Source organism: Ictidomys tridecemlineatus, chromosome 16 (assembly GCF_052094955.1).
Source record: "Ictidomys tridecemlineatus isolate mIctTri1 chromosome 16, mIctTri1.hap1, whole genome shotgun sequence".
NCBI classification, from domain to species: Eukaryota; Metazoa; Chordata; class Mammalia; order Rodentia; family Sciuridae; genus Ictidomys; species Ictidomys tridecemlineatus.
In genome coordinates, this window is record NC_135492.1 from 26742868 (window position 1) to 26758204 (window position 15337).

At 40.2% G+C, this 15337-nt stretch overlaps 1 protein-coding gene across 1 annotated transcript in view; it reads right to left on the reverse strand.

Moving 5' to 3' along the window:
* LOC144371271 (uncharacterized) overlaps positions 1-15337 on the reverse strand; it is a 41898-nt gene that overhangs the window by 12566 nt on the left and 13995 nt on the right.

Here is a 15337-nt window from a genome sequence, read left to right on the forward strand (position 1 = left end):
CAGACACTTCTCAGAGGAGGACATACAATCAATCAACCAGTACATGGAAAAATGCTCAACTTCGCTAGAAGTCAGAGAAATGCAAATCAAAATCACCCTAAGATACCATCTCACTCCAGTAAGATTGGCAGCCATTATGAAGTCAAACAACAACAAGTGCTGTGAGAATGTGGGGAAAAGGGTACACTTGTACATTGTTGGTGGGACTGCAAATTGGTGCAGCCAATTTGGAAAGCAGTATGGAGATTTCTTGGAAAGCTGGGAATGAAACCACCATTTGACCAAGCTATTCCCCTTCTCGGTCTATTCCCTAAAGACCTAAAAAGAACATGCTACAGGGACACTGCTACATCGATGTTCATAGCAGCACAATTCACAATAGCAAGACTGTCGAACCAACCTAGATGCTCCTCAATAGATGAATGGATAAAAAAATGTGGCATTTATACACAATGGAGTATTACTCTGCATTAAAATAGACAAAATCATAGAATTTGGAGGAAAATGGATGGCATTAGAGCAGATTATGCTAAGTGAGGTTAGCCAAGCCCTAAAAATCAAATGCCAAATGTCTTCTTTGATTTAAGGAGAGTAACTAAGAACAGACTAGGGAAGAAGAGCACGAGAAGAAGACCAACATTAAACAAGGATGAGAGGTTGGAGGGAAAGGGAGAGAGAAAGGAAATTGAATGGAAATGGAAGGAGACCCTCAGGGTTATACAAAATTACATACAAGAGGAAGTGAGGGGAAAGGGAAAAATAATACAAGGGGGAGGAATTAATTACAGTAGAGGAGGTAGAGAGAGAAGAGGGGAAGGGAGGGGGGAGGGGCAATAATAGAGGATAGGAAAGGCAGCAAAATACAACAGACACGAGTATGTCAATATGTAAATCAATGGAAGTGTAACTGATATGATTCTGCAATCTGTACACGGGGTAAAAATAGGAGTTCATAACCCACTTGAATCAAAGTGTGAAATATGATACATCAAGAACTATGTAATGTTTTGAACAACCAACAATAAAAAAAAGAAAAAAAAAAACATTTCACCCAGCTATTTCTCTTCTTGCACTATTCACAAAGGACTTGAAAACAGCATACTATAGGGTCATAGCCATGTCAATGTTTATAGCAGCACAATTCAGAATGGCAAACTGTGGAGCCAACCCAGATGCCTTTCAGTGGATGAATGGATAAAATATGGGGCATATATACACAATGCAATTATACTCAGCAGTAATAAAATCACGGCAATGGCAAGTAAATGTTTTGTATTGGAGAAGTAAAGTTAGGCAAACCCAAAAAATAAATGTTAAATGGTTTCTCTGATATAAGGAGGCTGACTATAGTGGGGTAGGGAGGGGGGGCATAGGAGGAATAGATGAATTCTACATAGGACAGAGAGGTTGAAGGGGAGAGAATGAGACAGGGGATTAGCAGTGATTGTGGAATGTGATGACACCGTTATCCAAAGTACATGTATGAAGACCCAAATTGGTGCCAACATACCTTATATAGAACCAGAGATATGAAAAACTGTGATATATATGTGTATTAAGAGTTGTATTGCAGAAAGAAATGAGTACATATATAATGGCATAAATTAGCATGAATATACTTTCTGTATAGAGATACGAAAAATTGAGCTCTATGTGTGTAATAAGAATTGTAATGCATTCCACTGTTGTCATGTATTTAAAAAAATAAATTTTTAAAAAAGAAAGGTATTGAAACCCATTGGGGGAAATGATAAAAAAAGAACGAAAAAAATTCCTTTTCAAAGTTACAGAAAAAATATTTTTAAATTTATACATTTTATGTTTGAAAACAAAAATTCTATTTCTCAAATGACTCCATTAAAGAGAACAAAGAGAAGTGACAGATGAAAGAAACCAATTGCCTCACCTTTAACCAAATTCTTCTAAGAAAGGAGAACAGAGACTGTGAGAGAAACACAGGCAAGAGCCATGAACAGCTCCTTCAAATAGCAAGTATCTAAATGTCCCTTCATCACAAAGCAATCAACGTCTTAAGAAAAGAGGGACTGCACCATAAAGTCACATTGAACAAAAATCGAGACAGTGTTGAAGAACATGTGGGGTTATCATGAAGGTCCACATAAACAGATGTGGACCCTACAGCACCTGTCCATATGGGGACACAGCATGCTCTTCCAGAGCCGAGATCCAGGGCCTGGTGACAGAGGATGTCCATTTGGTAATGAACAAATAATAAACTATGGAAAATAACCATTTCTGGCAATCATCCACATTTTTTATGCCATATTGCATACAGTTCGACAAATGCTATGAAACACTGTGTCAGTTTTATATAGCTGTCACATAATGTCACATTTCACATATAAGCATACTTAAACAGTACATCTGAAGAATTTGAAAAAATACATATACAGATCAGCACATAAAAGACTGAATTACACACCCTGGGTATAGATGATAGGATTCCTCATTATAAAGAGGAGAGCTTCACTCAGGTTCATCTATGACAATACCCAATCAAAATTTCACCATGGTTTCCTTTTCATTGAAAAAGGGACCAAAGAAAACAGTTTGAAAATTCTCCTGGAAGGTTGAATTGATATGAAATGAGCCAAGAATTCTGAACTCTAAGAGCAAAAGCAGGAGCTATCATTACCAGGCACTAATGCATATTATAAAATTATCATATTGCAGTAATTTGAGGACAAAAAATCACAAAGCAGAAATTTCATAGATGACTCCACATGTATGTAAATGTCATTTTTATTATGAAGTGCATTGAAAAGGCCTAGTTAAATGCAACCATCTCTGGCAAAGGATTTGATGTGTATGAACAGGACAACCCAACGTGAAGGGAGGTGTGGGAACTGGAGGCGCAGAGCACTGGTAGGGCTTGGGGGCAAGACGTGCGTGGTACTGGATTACACTCCAGCATCCCAAAAGAAGCACATATTGAGTAGGATTATCTTTCAAAATTATATGAGAATAGGAGGCTCCTAGATTCTCTTCACACATTGATGAAGCAAATAAACACCTACTTCTGTTTTGAGTCCCTCTTAAATAAAGGTATACATGGACAGAAAGACCCATGCATTCTACCACTCAGAAAATCTCTACCATCCAAAGGGCAGGCAAAGTTGGGGGAAACGTGGGCATTAGTCCTGCCTTGAGCAATGTGCCACATAATTGGGACAGAATACCCCCATCCAGTGTAACCCAGGGTAGAGGAAGACTGATTGGGTCACAAATGGAGCACATTGAACACTAAATGACTTGTAGCTGGAGAAGCAATTTGTCTGGTGCTCATAGAAGAAAGATCTGGATATACACAAATATCAGGATGAGAGAAAAAGGAGTGCTTTTCTATGGCCGAGGAGGGTCATGAGCTTTATCCATGGGACCAGGGCAGAAGGGGAGTGAGGTCTCAAGGGTCTCAGTTTATCCCTACAAGGGATTTGCAGCATGATCTGCAAACTGTGGTTGCTAACAGTTGAGCACCTCCCTAGCCCATCCCTGAGGGTAGACAGGACAAATGCAGTCCACCCAGCAGCCATGCCTGAGCCCTCCCCCCCACCTCAGTAATAACTCCAGGTCTAACCAGTTCTTTCTGGAAGGAGTATGTCCAGGCACTCAGCGTTTCAACATCCCCATCTCATGGACTCCATCCTAACCCACCAAGCTTTGGGAGCAGTGGCAACTGTGCATGGGCACATCTCCCTGGATCACAAAGGGGGGGCATCACTTTGATGTCTGAGTATTTCCCTGTGCTTTAATCCACACCAGGAGTGCAGCAAAAGGGGTCAAAAACCTGTTTCTTTCTAGAATACGCTCACACCACCTTCCTGCAGTGAGCACAGGCAGCCTGGGTTCTAACAAATTGCATCAGGAATTTAGTCACCAGCCAAGTGGGAGAGCTTCTGCAGCCCGACTCCAGCTGTGAGAAAGGCTCCTATCAAATAGGCGAAGGAACTAGTTCTCCAACGACGTGGAGAAAGAGACCTGCTCACATGGGGCTAGAATATCAGTTTAGTGCAGCCATTTTTAAAAATAGAATGGAGTTCTTTAAAAGCTAACAACCACTCTGCATGCATTTCCAAAGGAACTTGGATTCTTTTAGTGCTGCCACCTGTCAATCACCACAGTCCAGGAAGACGCCAGGTTGCCTCCCTCACCTGCCAGAGAGATAGGACTTTAGCAGGGGCTGAGGCTGCCCCAGGGGATGGGGAGGCTGCCAGGAGTTTCCTCCACTGTCACGCTCTCCACTCGGCGTGCCAGGGGGACAGAGGGGCACTGTCCCCAATGGTCTCAGGCCTGTGGTTGCAGAGAGCCCCGGGAGTCAGGGTCGGCCAACTCGGGTTCCCCACACAGCGGGTCCCACCAGATGGACACCCTGCCCCGCCTCCCTCCTGAGCCTCCCTATCCAGGCACCCGGTGCCACTGCACACTCACCATCTCCTGGTGCCCAGCAGCCAAGCCTGCCCTGGGGAGCTTCGGCTCCTGCATGGAAGGGCCACCCGGGATGCGGGGCACGAGCGAAGCCTGGAGTCCAACTGCAGGAATCTGAGTGGAACCCAGGACCACGGAGAAATAAATCCCATTCCGAGCGCGGAGGCCCGCCCCCTGCTGCTGGCTACGCTCAGGATTGGACAGCGCTCAGCACAAGGGCTTCTGATTGGACAGGGAATCAGTCAGTCACCGTTATCCGGAGTCTGAGCCCAGGGAGCTTTCTTTTTGAGTGAAAGGGGGGTGAAATCCACTTCAGGCAAGGAGAAAACAAGAATGGCAGGCTTTGGGTGCAACTTTTTTTTTGTTTTTCTTTTCCTTTTGAAGTCTCAGCATTGGGTTAGGGTCAGGGTGACCAGAATTCTAAGTTCTGATGGGTTTGATGTTAGGAAATTGAAGTCAATTTTTGAATGTTTCATCACGTGGATCTCTTCCTATAATAAGACCACCCAAAGCATCTTGGAAAGGCTGACTTGTCCTCTGTTTATCTGTGCAAAATTCTCCAAGCAGAAGTGGCCTTTCGCTCCATAGGAACTGCCCTGGAGGAGTTTACCATCCAGTTGGCAGCCTGAGAGCTGATGTTCTTCCAGCTGAGTTGAATCTATTGGAGCCCACATTGAGGCTGGAGGCAGAGTAAGGAGATCAGCACAGAAGAGACCCCGAGAGTGCAGACCTGAGTAAACTGCAGCTGCACCAGGGCTCCCTAGCTCTCTGGCGCACTGGGGGTTGAATTCAGAGGCCTCGACCTCTGAGGCCCTTCCCCAGCCCTAGTTTGAATTTTATTTACAGACAGGGTCTCACTGAGTTGCTTATCACCTTGCTTTTGCTGAGGCTGCGGTGGCCACAGGATAACAGCCTTGCACAGATAAAGGCCACCCTGGTTCCTGACAGTCCCCTGGATCCCAGGCAATGGGATCCTGCCTCCTCCTAAAAACAAAGACCCCCCTGCCTAGGTGTGCATCCTTAGTATCAGCTGAATACTCTGCACTTGACAAGAAAAAAGAAACAACAACAACAACAACAAAAAAAGACAGACCCTACCTACTTGTCTTGATGCAAATAAAGTCAATGTGTTTCCAAAGACAGCTCTGGTCTTGTCCCCTCAATTTAGTGGTTCAAAAAGTCACATAATACAGAGAAGACTTCTAATTAAGAGGGTCTCAAGGGTCTCTCTCTTTAAGAAATAACAATTTGCATTTGATTGGGAGTCCAGGAAAGCCAATTCCAGGTTTTCCTGATTTGGTAAATAACTCCATAGACTCCAATGCACCCTGCTCCACTCTGCCTTTGTGAACTGTAGAGGCCTGGAGGTTACCTGCCCACTGGAACCCCTGCACTTGCAGATGAATGGGGGGGGTCCTATCTTCTCCATGCAATGCCCTGAACCTCCACCTTCCCACAGGCTCCAACACCATTGGCAGCATCCAATGGGGGAGTGGTTTAGAAAATTCTGGAATATACCTAAAGAAATTTCCTTATCCGGCTATGATTCTATCAAGTTGGACCCATGATCCTTTTAATTACTTTTTATCTTTTTCTGTTTTATTCATTCTGTTTAGTTATACATGACCATAGAATCCATTTTGGTAAAATTATCCAAACATAAAATATACATTATTCTCCTTAGGACCCCATTCGTGTGGGTGGCATGATTCACGGATTCACTTAGGTATTTTCATATATTTAAATAGGAAGATTATAGTAGACTCATGCTACTGTCTTTCATGTTCTTATCTCCCCTCCCTTCCTGTTGTGCCCGTTTTTCTAATTTACTGAACTTCTCTTTGTGCCGCCCACCTTCCTTGTGATGTAGATAACACATGTCAGGGAAAACATGTGACTTTTGGTTTGGGGAGATTCCCTTAATTTACTTTAGCATGATAATCTCCAGTTCCATTCATTCACTGGCCAGTGTTATGAAGTCATCATTTTTTAACGCTGAGTAATATTCCACCATGTATACATACCATGATTTCTTTATCTATTCATCTTTCATGGGCATTTAGGCTTGTTATGTAGCTTAGCTATTGTGAGTTGTGCTATCATGAACATTGATGTGGCTGTGTCCCTGTAGTATGAAGATTTTAAATCCTCTGATTTATGGTGAGGAGTGGGATAACTGAGTCAAATGGTGGTTCCAGTTCTAGTTTCTTGAGAATTCTCCATCCTGCTTTCCAGAGGGGTTGCACCAATGTGCAGTGCCTCCAACAAGGTGTGAGCATTCCATTTCCCCCACATCCTCACCAATTTATTGTTACTGTATTCTTGATAATTGCTATAGTAACTGGAGTGAAAGAGAAGATCAGTGCAGTTTTAATTTGCATTTCCCTAATTGCTAGAATATGTTGCCTTTTCAGTATTTATTTTTTAAAATATTTTTTCTATTAGAGTTGGACCCAATAACTTTATTCTATCCATTCCTTTTTCTGTGGCCCTGAGGATGGAACCCAGTGACTCCCATGTGCCTGGCAAGCACTCTACAGCCGAGCCTCAGCCCTAGCCCTCATTTTCAGTATTTTTTACATTTGCTTGTCAGTAACAGCAGCCCAGTTATTTGGGGGACCAGTTTTGCTGCATTTATGAAATGGGAACATTTCTCTTGAAGGAAAACTGAGAAGGTCAAGCCACATGCCCAGGATTCCAGGGATGAGCAGTACACAACTGACTTTCCCAGGATGAGGAGAACATTATGTGACTAAGAAGAGGGAAAGAGCCAGGGACCCCCTGGGGCCAGAACCCCTTCTTCCCCCTTGAGGGAAATGATTAATTATTTTTGCTGTTACTATTCTTCACCAAAATATAAAATTTCCCTAAATTACCAGTTCCACTAAATTTAGGTCCCTGGATGGAGCTCAGATTTGTCTTGAGAGGCAAGAAAAAGTGAATAACTAACTCAGTGGTTCCAATAACCAAAAAGCTAAACCTTGGTCTCTTTGGAGACAAAACACTGGGTTTTACCCAATAATTAACAATCCAACAGCACCCGACACTCAATTAATGGGGGACAGAGTATTGGATCAGTGGGTGTGGGGGTCTGTTGGTGGCCAGCTGCAGAGCTTGCCAATGAATGCATTCCTTGCCTCTGGGAGGTTTTTCAACACCAATGAGATAAACAAAGTGGTGAGAACACTGGCAAAACCCTCTGCAATATTCTAGCCAGGAAAATTCATAAGCACTTTAAAAACATCTTAATGTTTACCCTCAGTCAAATGTGTCTCAATCTGAAGGAAACCATTTGAAAAGAGTTGTCAACATGAAAAGTTTCTGAAATCTGCTGGTTTGTGGATCACTTCAAATCCATATGAGTCCATGGCTAAATACAAAGTAACAATAGAAATCTAATAATGAGCATTTTCTTAAAACATCTGTCCTGAAAACGCTGCCCTATGTGCTTTGATAACAAAATGATCCTTTAATCGTTCCTCTCGTAACACCTGAGGTCCATAAACAACTGTGGAACATGACTGATTGGGAAAGAAATGCTGGGATACCAAGAAGAAAGTTATTCTGAACCTCAAAGGAAAAGATTCATAAATCACCACAATGCAGGAATGCCCATAAAATATTGAAATTAAAAACAAGGAACTGGGGTTAGGGCTCAGTGACACAGCACCTGCCTAGCAACTGTGAGGCACTGGGTTCAATTCTCAGCACCACATAAATAGAAATATGTAAAATAAAGGTATCCTGTCCAAATAAAAACTATTTTTAAAAATAAACATCTGATTTTTTTTTTTAAAAAGCAACTCCCTGCAATGCAGCATTTCTCCTAGACCAGCTTCCTGTACCCTCAAATACTAGCATGATGTGAGCAAGCTTAGAAAAATGGGTGAGAAAGTACAGAAGTCTGATCTGGCCCCATCTCTCGTCCAGCCCCACTTAAATGTCCCTTTCCAAATAGCAACACCTCAGACCACATATTTGCTGTCTCTCTCTTTAGAGCTTTCTCACATTTTTTTCTTTTTTTATTCTTGTGGTGCTGGGGATTGAACCTGGGACCTTGTGCATGCAGGGCAAGCACACTACAGACCACACTGAATCCCCGGCTCCTCACGTTATTTTCTGAATGTGCATCTGCTTTTCTAAATAGGTGTATCCATGCGCCTGACAAATGAAGTTCTTTTCTGCCATTAAAACCAAGGAACCTACTTTTTCTGAGCTGTTTTCCCTCTCTCTCCCTGGAGTCCCTTCCCATTACAAAAACTCACACAGCCAGAGTCAGACTTGAGCTTTGGAATTGTGTGGGGTTTTTATTTTTTGGGTTCTGATATCACATACATCACTAGAGGGAGGTAACCAACAGCTATGCTTTTTTTTTTTTAATAAGCAAAGAACAAGGTTTGGTAGCACATGTCTGTAAGGCCAGGCATTTGGGAGGCTGCTTTGGGAGGATCTCAAATCGGAGGCAACAGTTGGCCTCATAAAAAGACCTTGCCTCAAAATAAAATATTCAAAGTTCTGACACTGGGTGAGTCTTCATGAACAATGAGGGGCCAAAATTCCTTTTTCAAAAGTCTTTACTTAGGATGCTGTGTGTAGGTGTGTGACTGTGACCTTCCAACAGGACCTAGAGCTGTCACTGGTGTCCACCTGTATTAATAAATAGATCAAATGAAGTGAGTAAATAAGTAAAGCAATAAAAGATCTGACATTGTTGCTGATTGTGATCCCAGAGATACAAAGGTTATGTTGTGTTTCTTGGATCTTGTGTTCTTGCAAGAGTGAATTTTAAATAATACATAAAATGTAATCAAAGTAGAGTAAAGATTATTGGCCCAAAAATCACTATCAAGAAAGGGAGAGGAAACAGTGAGTCTTCTCTGACAACTCTAGGCCTCACACCCCTTTGATCCTCTGGTTTATGGGAGATGCTGTGCGTGATTCCAGAGGCCTGCCCATGGAACAATTTCTACTCTTAACTGGCAGTAGGATGACATTGTGTTTGTAGGTTCCTAGTCCACATGATCTTGTCTAGAGACACCAAAGCAAAACCCGAGTGTGTGTGTGTGTGTGTGTGTGTGTGTGTGTGTCTTTGTGAATTTTACTATAATAAAAATTTTATTATTGCAGCTGTTATGAAGACAAACAACAACAGGTATTGGCGAGGATGTGAGAAAAATGGTACACTCATACACTGCTGGTGGGACTACAAATTGGTGCAGTCAATATGGAAAGCAGTATGGAGATTCCTTGGAAATCTGAGTATGGAACCACCATTTTACAAAGCTATCCTGTGGAGCCAACCTATATGCCCTTCATTGGATGAATGGATAAAAAAATATGCATTATTTATACACAATGGAATTTTATTCAGCAATAAAAGAATAAAATTATGTGTGTGTGAGAGATTATGGTCTTGTTCTCTTGGTTTCTGACTTTTGGTTTCTGACTTTTAGGGAATAGAGTTTTTCTGAGATTCTCACCAGTATCCTTACCTTTGTCAAAGGGTAATTGCAACTTACTTCTGTTTCTTGCTGTCTAACTTTTGTGGTTTTCCAATATGAGGTATGAGGTAGAAGTGGATTTTAAGTGTATATTTTTAATGTAGGAGTTCACTAATTATTATTAGAAGCAACAAATGAGCTCAGAACAGTAAAAAAATTTAGTATCATCAGTTATTTATGTGCATAAGAAAGTAAGTAGCAAACATAAAATTAAAGACAGTTCTAATGACCATAATATCAAAAGCAAAATACTTGGGAATTTTTTCAAGAAATGTGAACACTTGCACATTTAACATGGCTTGTTTTTAGAAAATATTACATTATCCCTAAGCCACCTTCTTTTTTGTGGTGACCTTAACTCATAGAAAAAAAGATAGGAATTAAAAGTTTCCCCTGTGATCCTGAGGACAGGACTTAGGAATGGTCTACCAGTGAGCTCTATCATCATACCATTTTTATTTTTCTTTGAGATATGGTCTTGCCAAGTTAGTGAGGCTAGACTCAAAGTTGTGACCCTCAAGGCTTAACTTCCAGGGTAGCTGGGGTTACATGCATGTGCCATCACAACCCTGGTAGGGATTAGTCTTATATGTTTTCTTTAGTTGTAGTGGACAGAGTATCTTTATTTTATATATTTATTTTTATGTGGTGCTGAGGATTGAACTCAGTGCCTCACATATGCTAGGCAGGTGCTCTAAACCTGACCCCAGACCCAGGGATTAAATTCTTGACTTTAATATTATAGGCTGACTCAGGATAATATCTACCTTTGCAAACGTGTATAATGTCCCCATTTTGTGAGTAGAAGGTAGAGGCCACAATGAGAGAAAATGTCTATCCTTATCCTTGGAAGAGAAACATCAACTGTGGATTTACCTGCAACTTAGTATTTGAGGATTTCCCAGATATTACAAATATAAGCAAAAGAGACATGAGATCAAGACTCTGAGGAAGGGGGACTAGGTATTTCAAATTGTGAGGCACCAGACAGAAAAACAAAGCTAAGCTAGCTGGGTATGGAGAACAGTTTCCCTCAGATTTAACTGTAGGATCAGGGTCCCAGAAGATATAGAAGAAAATAAACCATTTACTGGGTACATTTTAAAAAGATTATCATGGGTAGGACTTGGTCATAAGTCATCATTATCACACCCCACCCACACGACCACACACATTACTTCCCTTTTACCTCTTCCCCACTTTTGCAGTCAAGTCAACATCCACTCCTCAAGGTGCATCCTAGCATAAAGAGAAAGGACTGAGCCACAGTACCCTGGGGACCTCAATGGGCACATCTTTGCCTAGCTAATGGCAGAAACTAGCAAATGGCAGAAACTAGCAAAGGAATGGCAGAGTTCAGGAACATCTCTGTCTCCTTTCTCTCACAAACAAATAACTAGAGATTTCGATTATAAATTGATGGATGAAGTGATATTGAGAGTATTGGGTCAAATATTTGGAACACTGAAAATATAATTGTTTAGCAGCCTTAATGTCTTATTTCTTTTTTATCTTTGTCTTTGTTTTTAATGCTGTGGATTGAGCCCAGTGGAACTCAACCTCTCAGCAACATTCCTGATTTTTTTTTTTTTTTTGTAACTTAGTTAGAGACAGGGTTTCACTGCTTAGTCCTTTCCTAAGTTGTTGAGGCTGGCTTTGTATCAGCCTCCCGAGACACTGGGATTACAGTCATGCACCACCACACATTGCTAAGGTTTTATTTCATTATTTGCACAAGAGCAGTTTTTCATGTAATATAACCTACTGAATGCTCTCAAAATATTGCACTTTGTGAAAAATTCAAAGAGATAACTTATTACTTTTATATTAACAAACTTAAAGAATATGTTTTTCTTATGCCTTGGCTTCTTTTCACTTGATAAAATCACGTTAGGATATAGTTTTCTAGTTTGTTTATTCTTTTTTTTGGGGGGGAGGGTGTATAATAGGGATCTGTCCCAGTATCACTCAATTACAAAGCCACTTTCTCAGTCATGTTTATTTTTTTTTTAGAAACAGGGTCTCACTGAGTTGTATAGGTCCCTATTAATTTACTGAGTCTGTCTTTGAACTCGTGAATTTTCTGCCTCAGCCTCCAAAGCCATTGGGATTGCAGGTATGTGCCCCAACTCTCAGTTTCTTTATTCTTTGTAGTTGTTGCTTTCTTTTGTTACATAAATTCAAGTTGAATAACAGTATGTTTAACAATACAGATATAGAGGAAAGCCAGTGGTGTAGGTAAGCAATTGAACATATCCACCGGAAAGTACATTGTATATTCACCATGGTGTATTACTCAGCCATCAATACAAACTCCTCTAACGGTCAGCAAAACAGATGAATTTGGATGATGTCATGCTAAGTGAAGAAATACACAATAGTGTCACATCTCATATGTTAACTAATATAATATCATGTGCAAGTACAATAGTGATTAGTATGTCTGAGGAGTGTGTGGGGTCATCAAAGGCAGAAGAGGGTGTTTGGATATTATGAATACATGTATATGCATATATATAAACATCACTCTGAATCCCATTAGTATTTGCAATTGCTATGTGATGATAAAAACCACCATCTCTCATAATTATCCATTCTGCACTAAGAACAGAATCCTGCTGTATTTTGTAATTTCCAGTATATGATGCAATGTTATTGATGATGCTCCCTGATAACAACCAGGCTCTTCCTACACATTCATTCTATTTTCTTCCAGGCTCTGAACATAGAGTATAAAATGTATTTCTGCATCTGAATCATCTCAATTAGCCTAAAGTCCTCCAGCTTGTCTGTGTTATTGGAGAATATTCTTTTGTTTCTGGGGTTTAAACCCAGGGTTGCCTTACCAGTGACAGAGATCCACCATCATTTTCTTTTTCAGTTTTAAGACAGAATGTTATCAAACTACTAAGGCTGGCCTTCACATTTTGGCACCACTGCCATAGACACCATCCTTATTTTCAAGTTGATTAATAAGTGACGTGTGGAGGCACATTTCTTCTGTCATGCTAGGGACTCAATAGGCTGAGGGACGAGAATCACTATCTTGTAGCCAGCCTCGCATCTTGGTGACACCCACTGCACCGTAAAAGTCCTTGTCTCAAAATAAAGGTAGAAAAACTGAAAAAGTTATATATGTGTGTTGATACATTTGTGTGTAAACACAATGATAAATCTCTTTTTCTCTATTATCTGTAATATACCATAGGTTCTTCTTCCTGAGTTACTCTTTGGAAATTTAGGTTGTGAATAGTATGGTGGTTAACATGGGAGGGTAGATATTCCTAAAGATGGATTTTATTTCCTTCAATTTTTGAAGTGGTTAATGTCAGATGTCCATTTGAGTGGATTGAGATACCCAGAGAATGGTGTGGACGATCTCTCCAGGTTTCTGTGAGTGTGCTTCCAGAAGGCTGAGTCAGAAAGCCTGGAGAATACCTGTAATGAACATATATATTGGTGTTCAATAGTTTTGATTTAGAAAAACGCAAGAGAAGCAGTCACATGCTTATGCTCCAGGCTTCTTGAAGTCCCCTTTGGGGTCTTGCACCATTGGCTCTACCGAGGTCTTTTTAAAAAAATTTATTTGTTTTAGTTAGTTATCCATGACAATAAAATGCATTTATATACTTTGATATATCATACATAGATGGGATATAATTTTTCATTTTTCTGAGTATACATATTGTAGAATGACATGTGTCATACAGTCACATACATACATAAAGAAATCATGTCTGTTTCATTCTCTTTCTTATTCCCACATCCCCTACCTTCCCCTCCTTTCACTTTCCTCTAAATAATGTAAGTTAATGCGATTCTTTTTTTCTTTTGCATTACAATTCTTAATACACATATATACCACAGTTTTTGTATCTTTTTTATGTAACATTATGTTGACACCCAATTCAAGTCTTCATACATGTACTTTGGATGATGTTGTCCATTGCATTCTACCATCCTTGCTAATCCCCTTCCCCCTCTCTTTTTCTCCCACCCCTCTGCCCTATCTAGAATTCAACTCTTCCTCCTATGCTCCCCCTGTGTACTCCTCTATGAATCACCCCCTTATGTCAGGGAAATATTAGACATTTGTTTATAGTTTTTAGAGGGAGAGCATTGGCTAACTTCACTTTATCATTGTCTTCTCCAACTCCATCCATTTACATGCAAATGCCACAATTTTACGCTTTTATTGCTGAGTAAAATTCCATTGTGTATATATGCCACATTTTTTATCTATTCATCCACTGAAGGGCATCTATGTTGGCTCCATCGTTTAGCTATTGTGAGTTATGCTGCCATAAACATTGATTTGGCTGTGTCCCTGAAGTATGATGTTTTTAAACCTTTATGCTTAAACTGAGGAGAGGGATAGGTGAGTCAAATTGAGGTTCCATTCCCATATTTCCAAGGAATCTCCATTCTACTTTCCAAATGGGCTGCATCAATTTGCAGTACTACAAGCAGTGTATAAGTGTACCTTTTCCCCACATCTTCACCAACACTTATTGTTGTTCGTCTTCATAATAGCTGCCATTCTGACTGGAGTTAGATGATATCTTAGAATAGTTTTGATTTGCATTTCTCTGATTCCTAGAGATGATGAGCATTTTTTCATATATTTATTGATTGTATATCCTCTCCTGACATGTATCTGTTCAGGTCTTTAGCCCACTTTGATTATGTTATTTGTTTTTTCATCTACCAGGATCATTTAAGTCCTCTGTTTTGGACCACAGCTGCTTCATTTGCTTCCTCATATTGTGAAACTTCCAGCTTCCTGAATTGAGCTGTTACCAGTTTTCCAGTGTTGCCATCCTGTAGGCAAACATTTGGTGAGTATTACTCCCATGATTATGTGAGTGAATATAATAAGCTCTCTTCTGTATACACATGTACATTTTTTGTGTATTCTACTTTTCTGAATAATCCTAAAAATACAGGCATATTCTCAATGTCTGGGTCATATGGCATCTCTAGTTCTAATTTTTTTGAGAAACCCCCTTATAGTATTTTTAATGTCTATTCAAATTTATATTCCTGGCAAGGATGTCCAAATGTTTCTTTTTCTGCATATCCTCTGCAGTATGTGTTACCTACCAACATTTTGAGGATTGAGCCCACAAGTCTGTGGTTATATCCCATTGTGATATAACCTGAAAGCATAAAAATTCCAGAAGAAAATGAGAATTTTTTTTTTTTGCCATTTGTGTTGGCAATGGTTTTAGATGGAATATGAAGAGACTGGTCAAGGAAAAACAGCTGAGACTATATAAAGCTAAAAATGCTTCTATACAGCAAAAGAATCAATCAATGAAATCTACAGTAGACTAGGTTAAAGAAAACCGATTCTAGCCTCATGTCTTAAAAAGCTCGACATCCAAAAT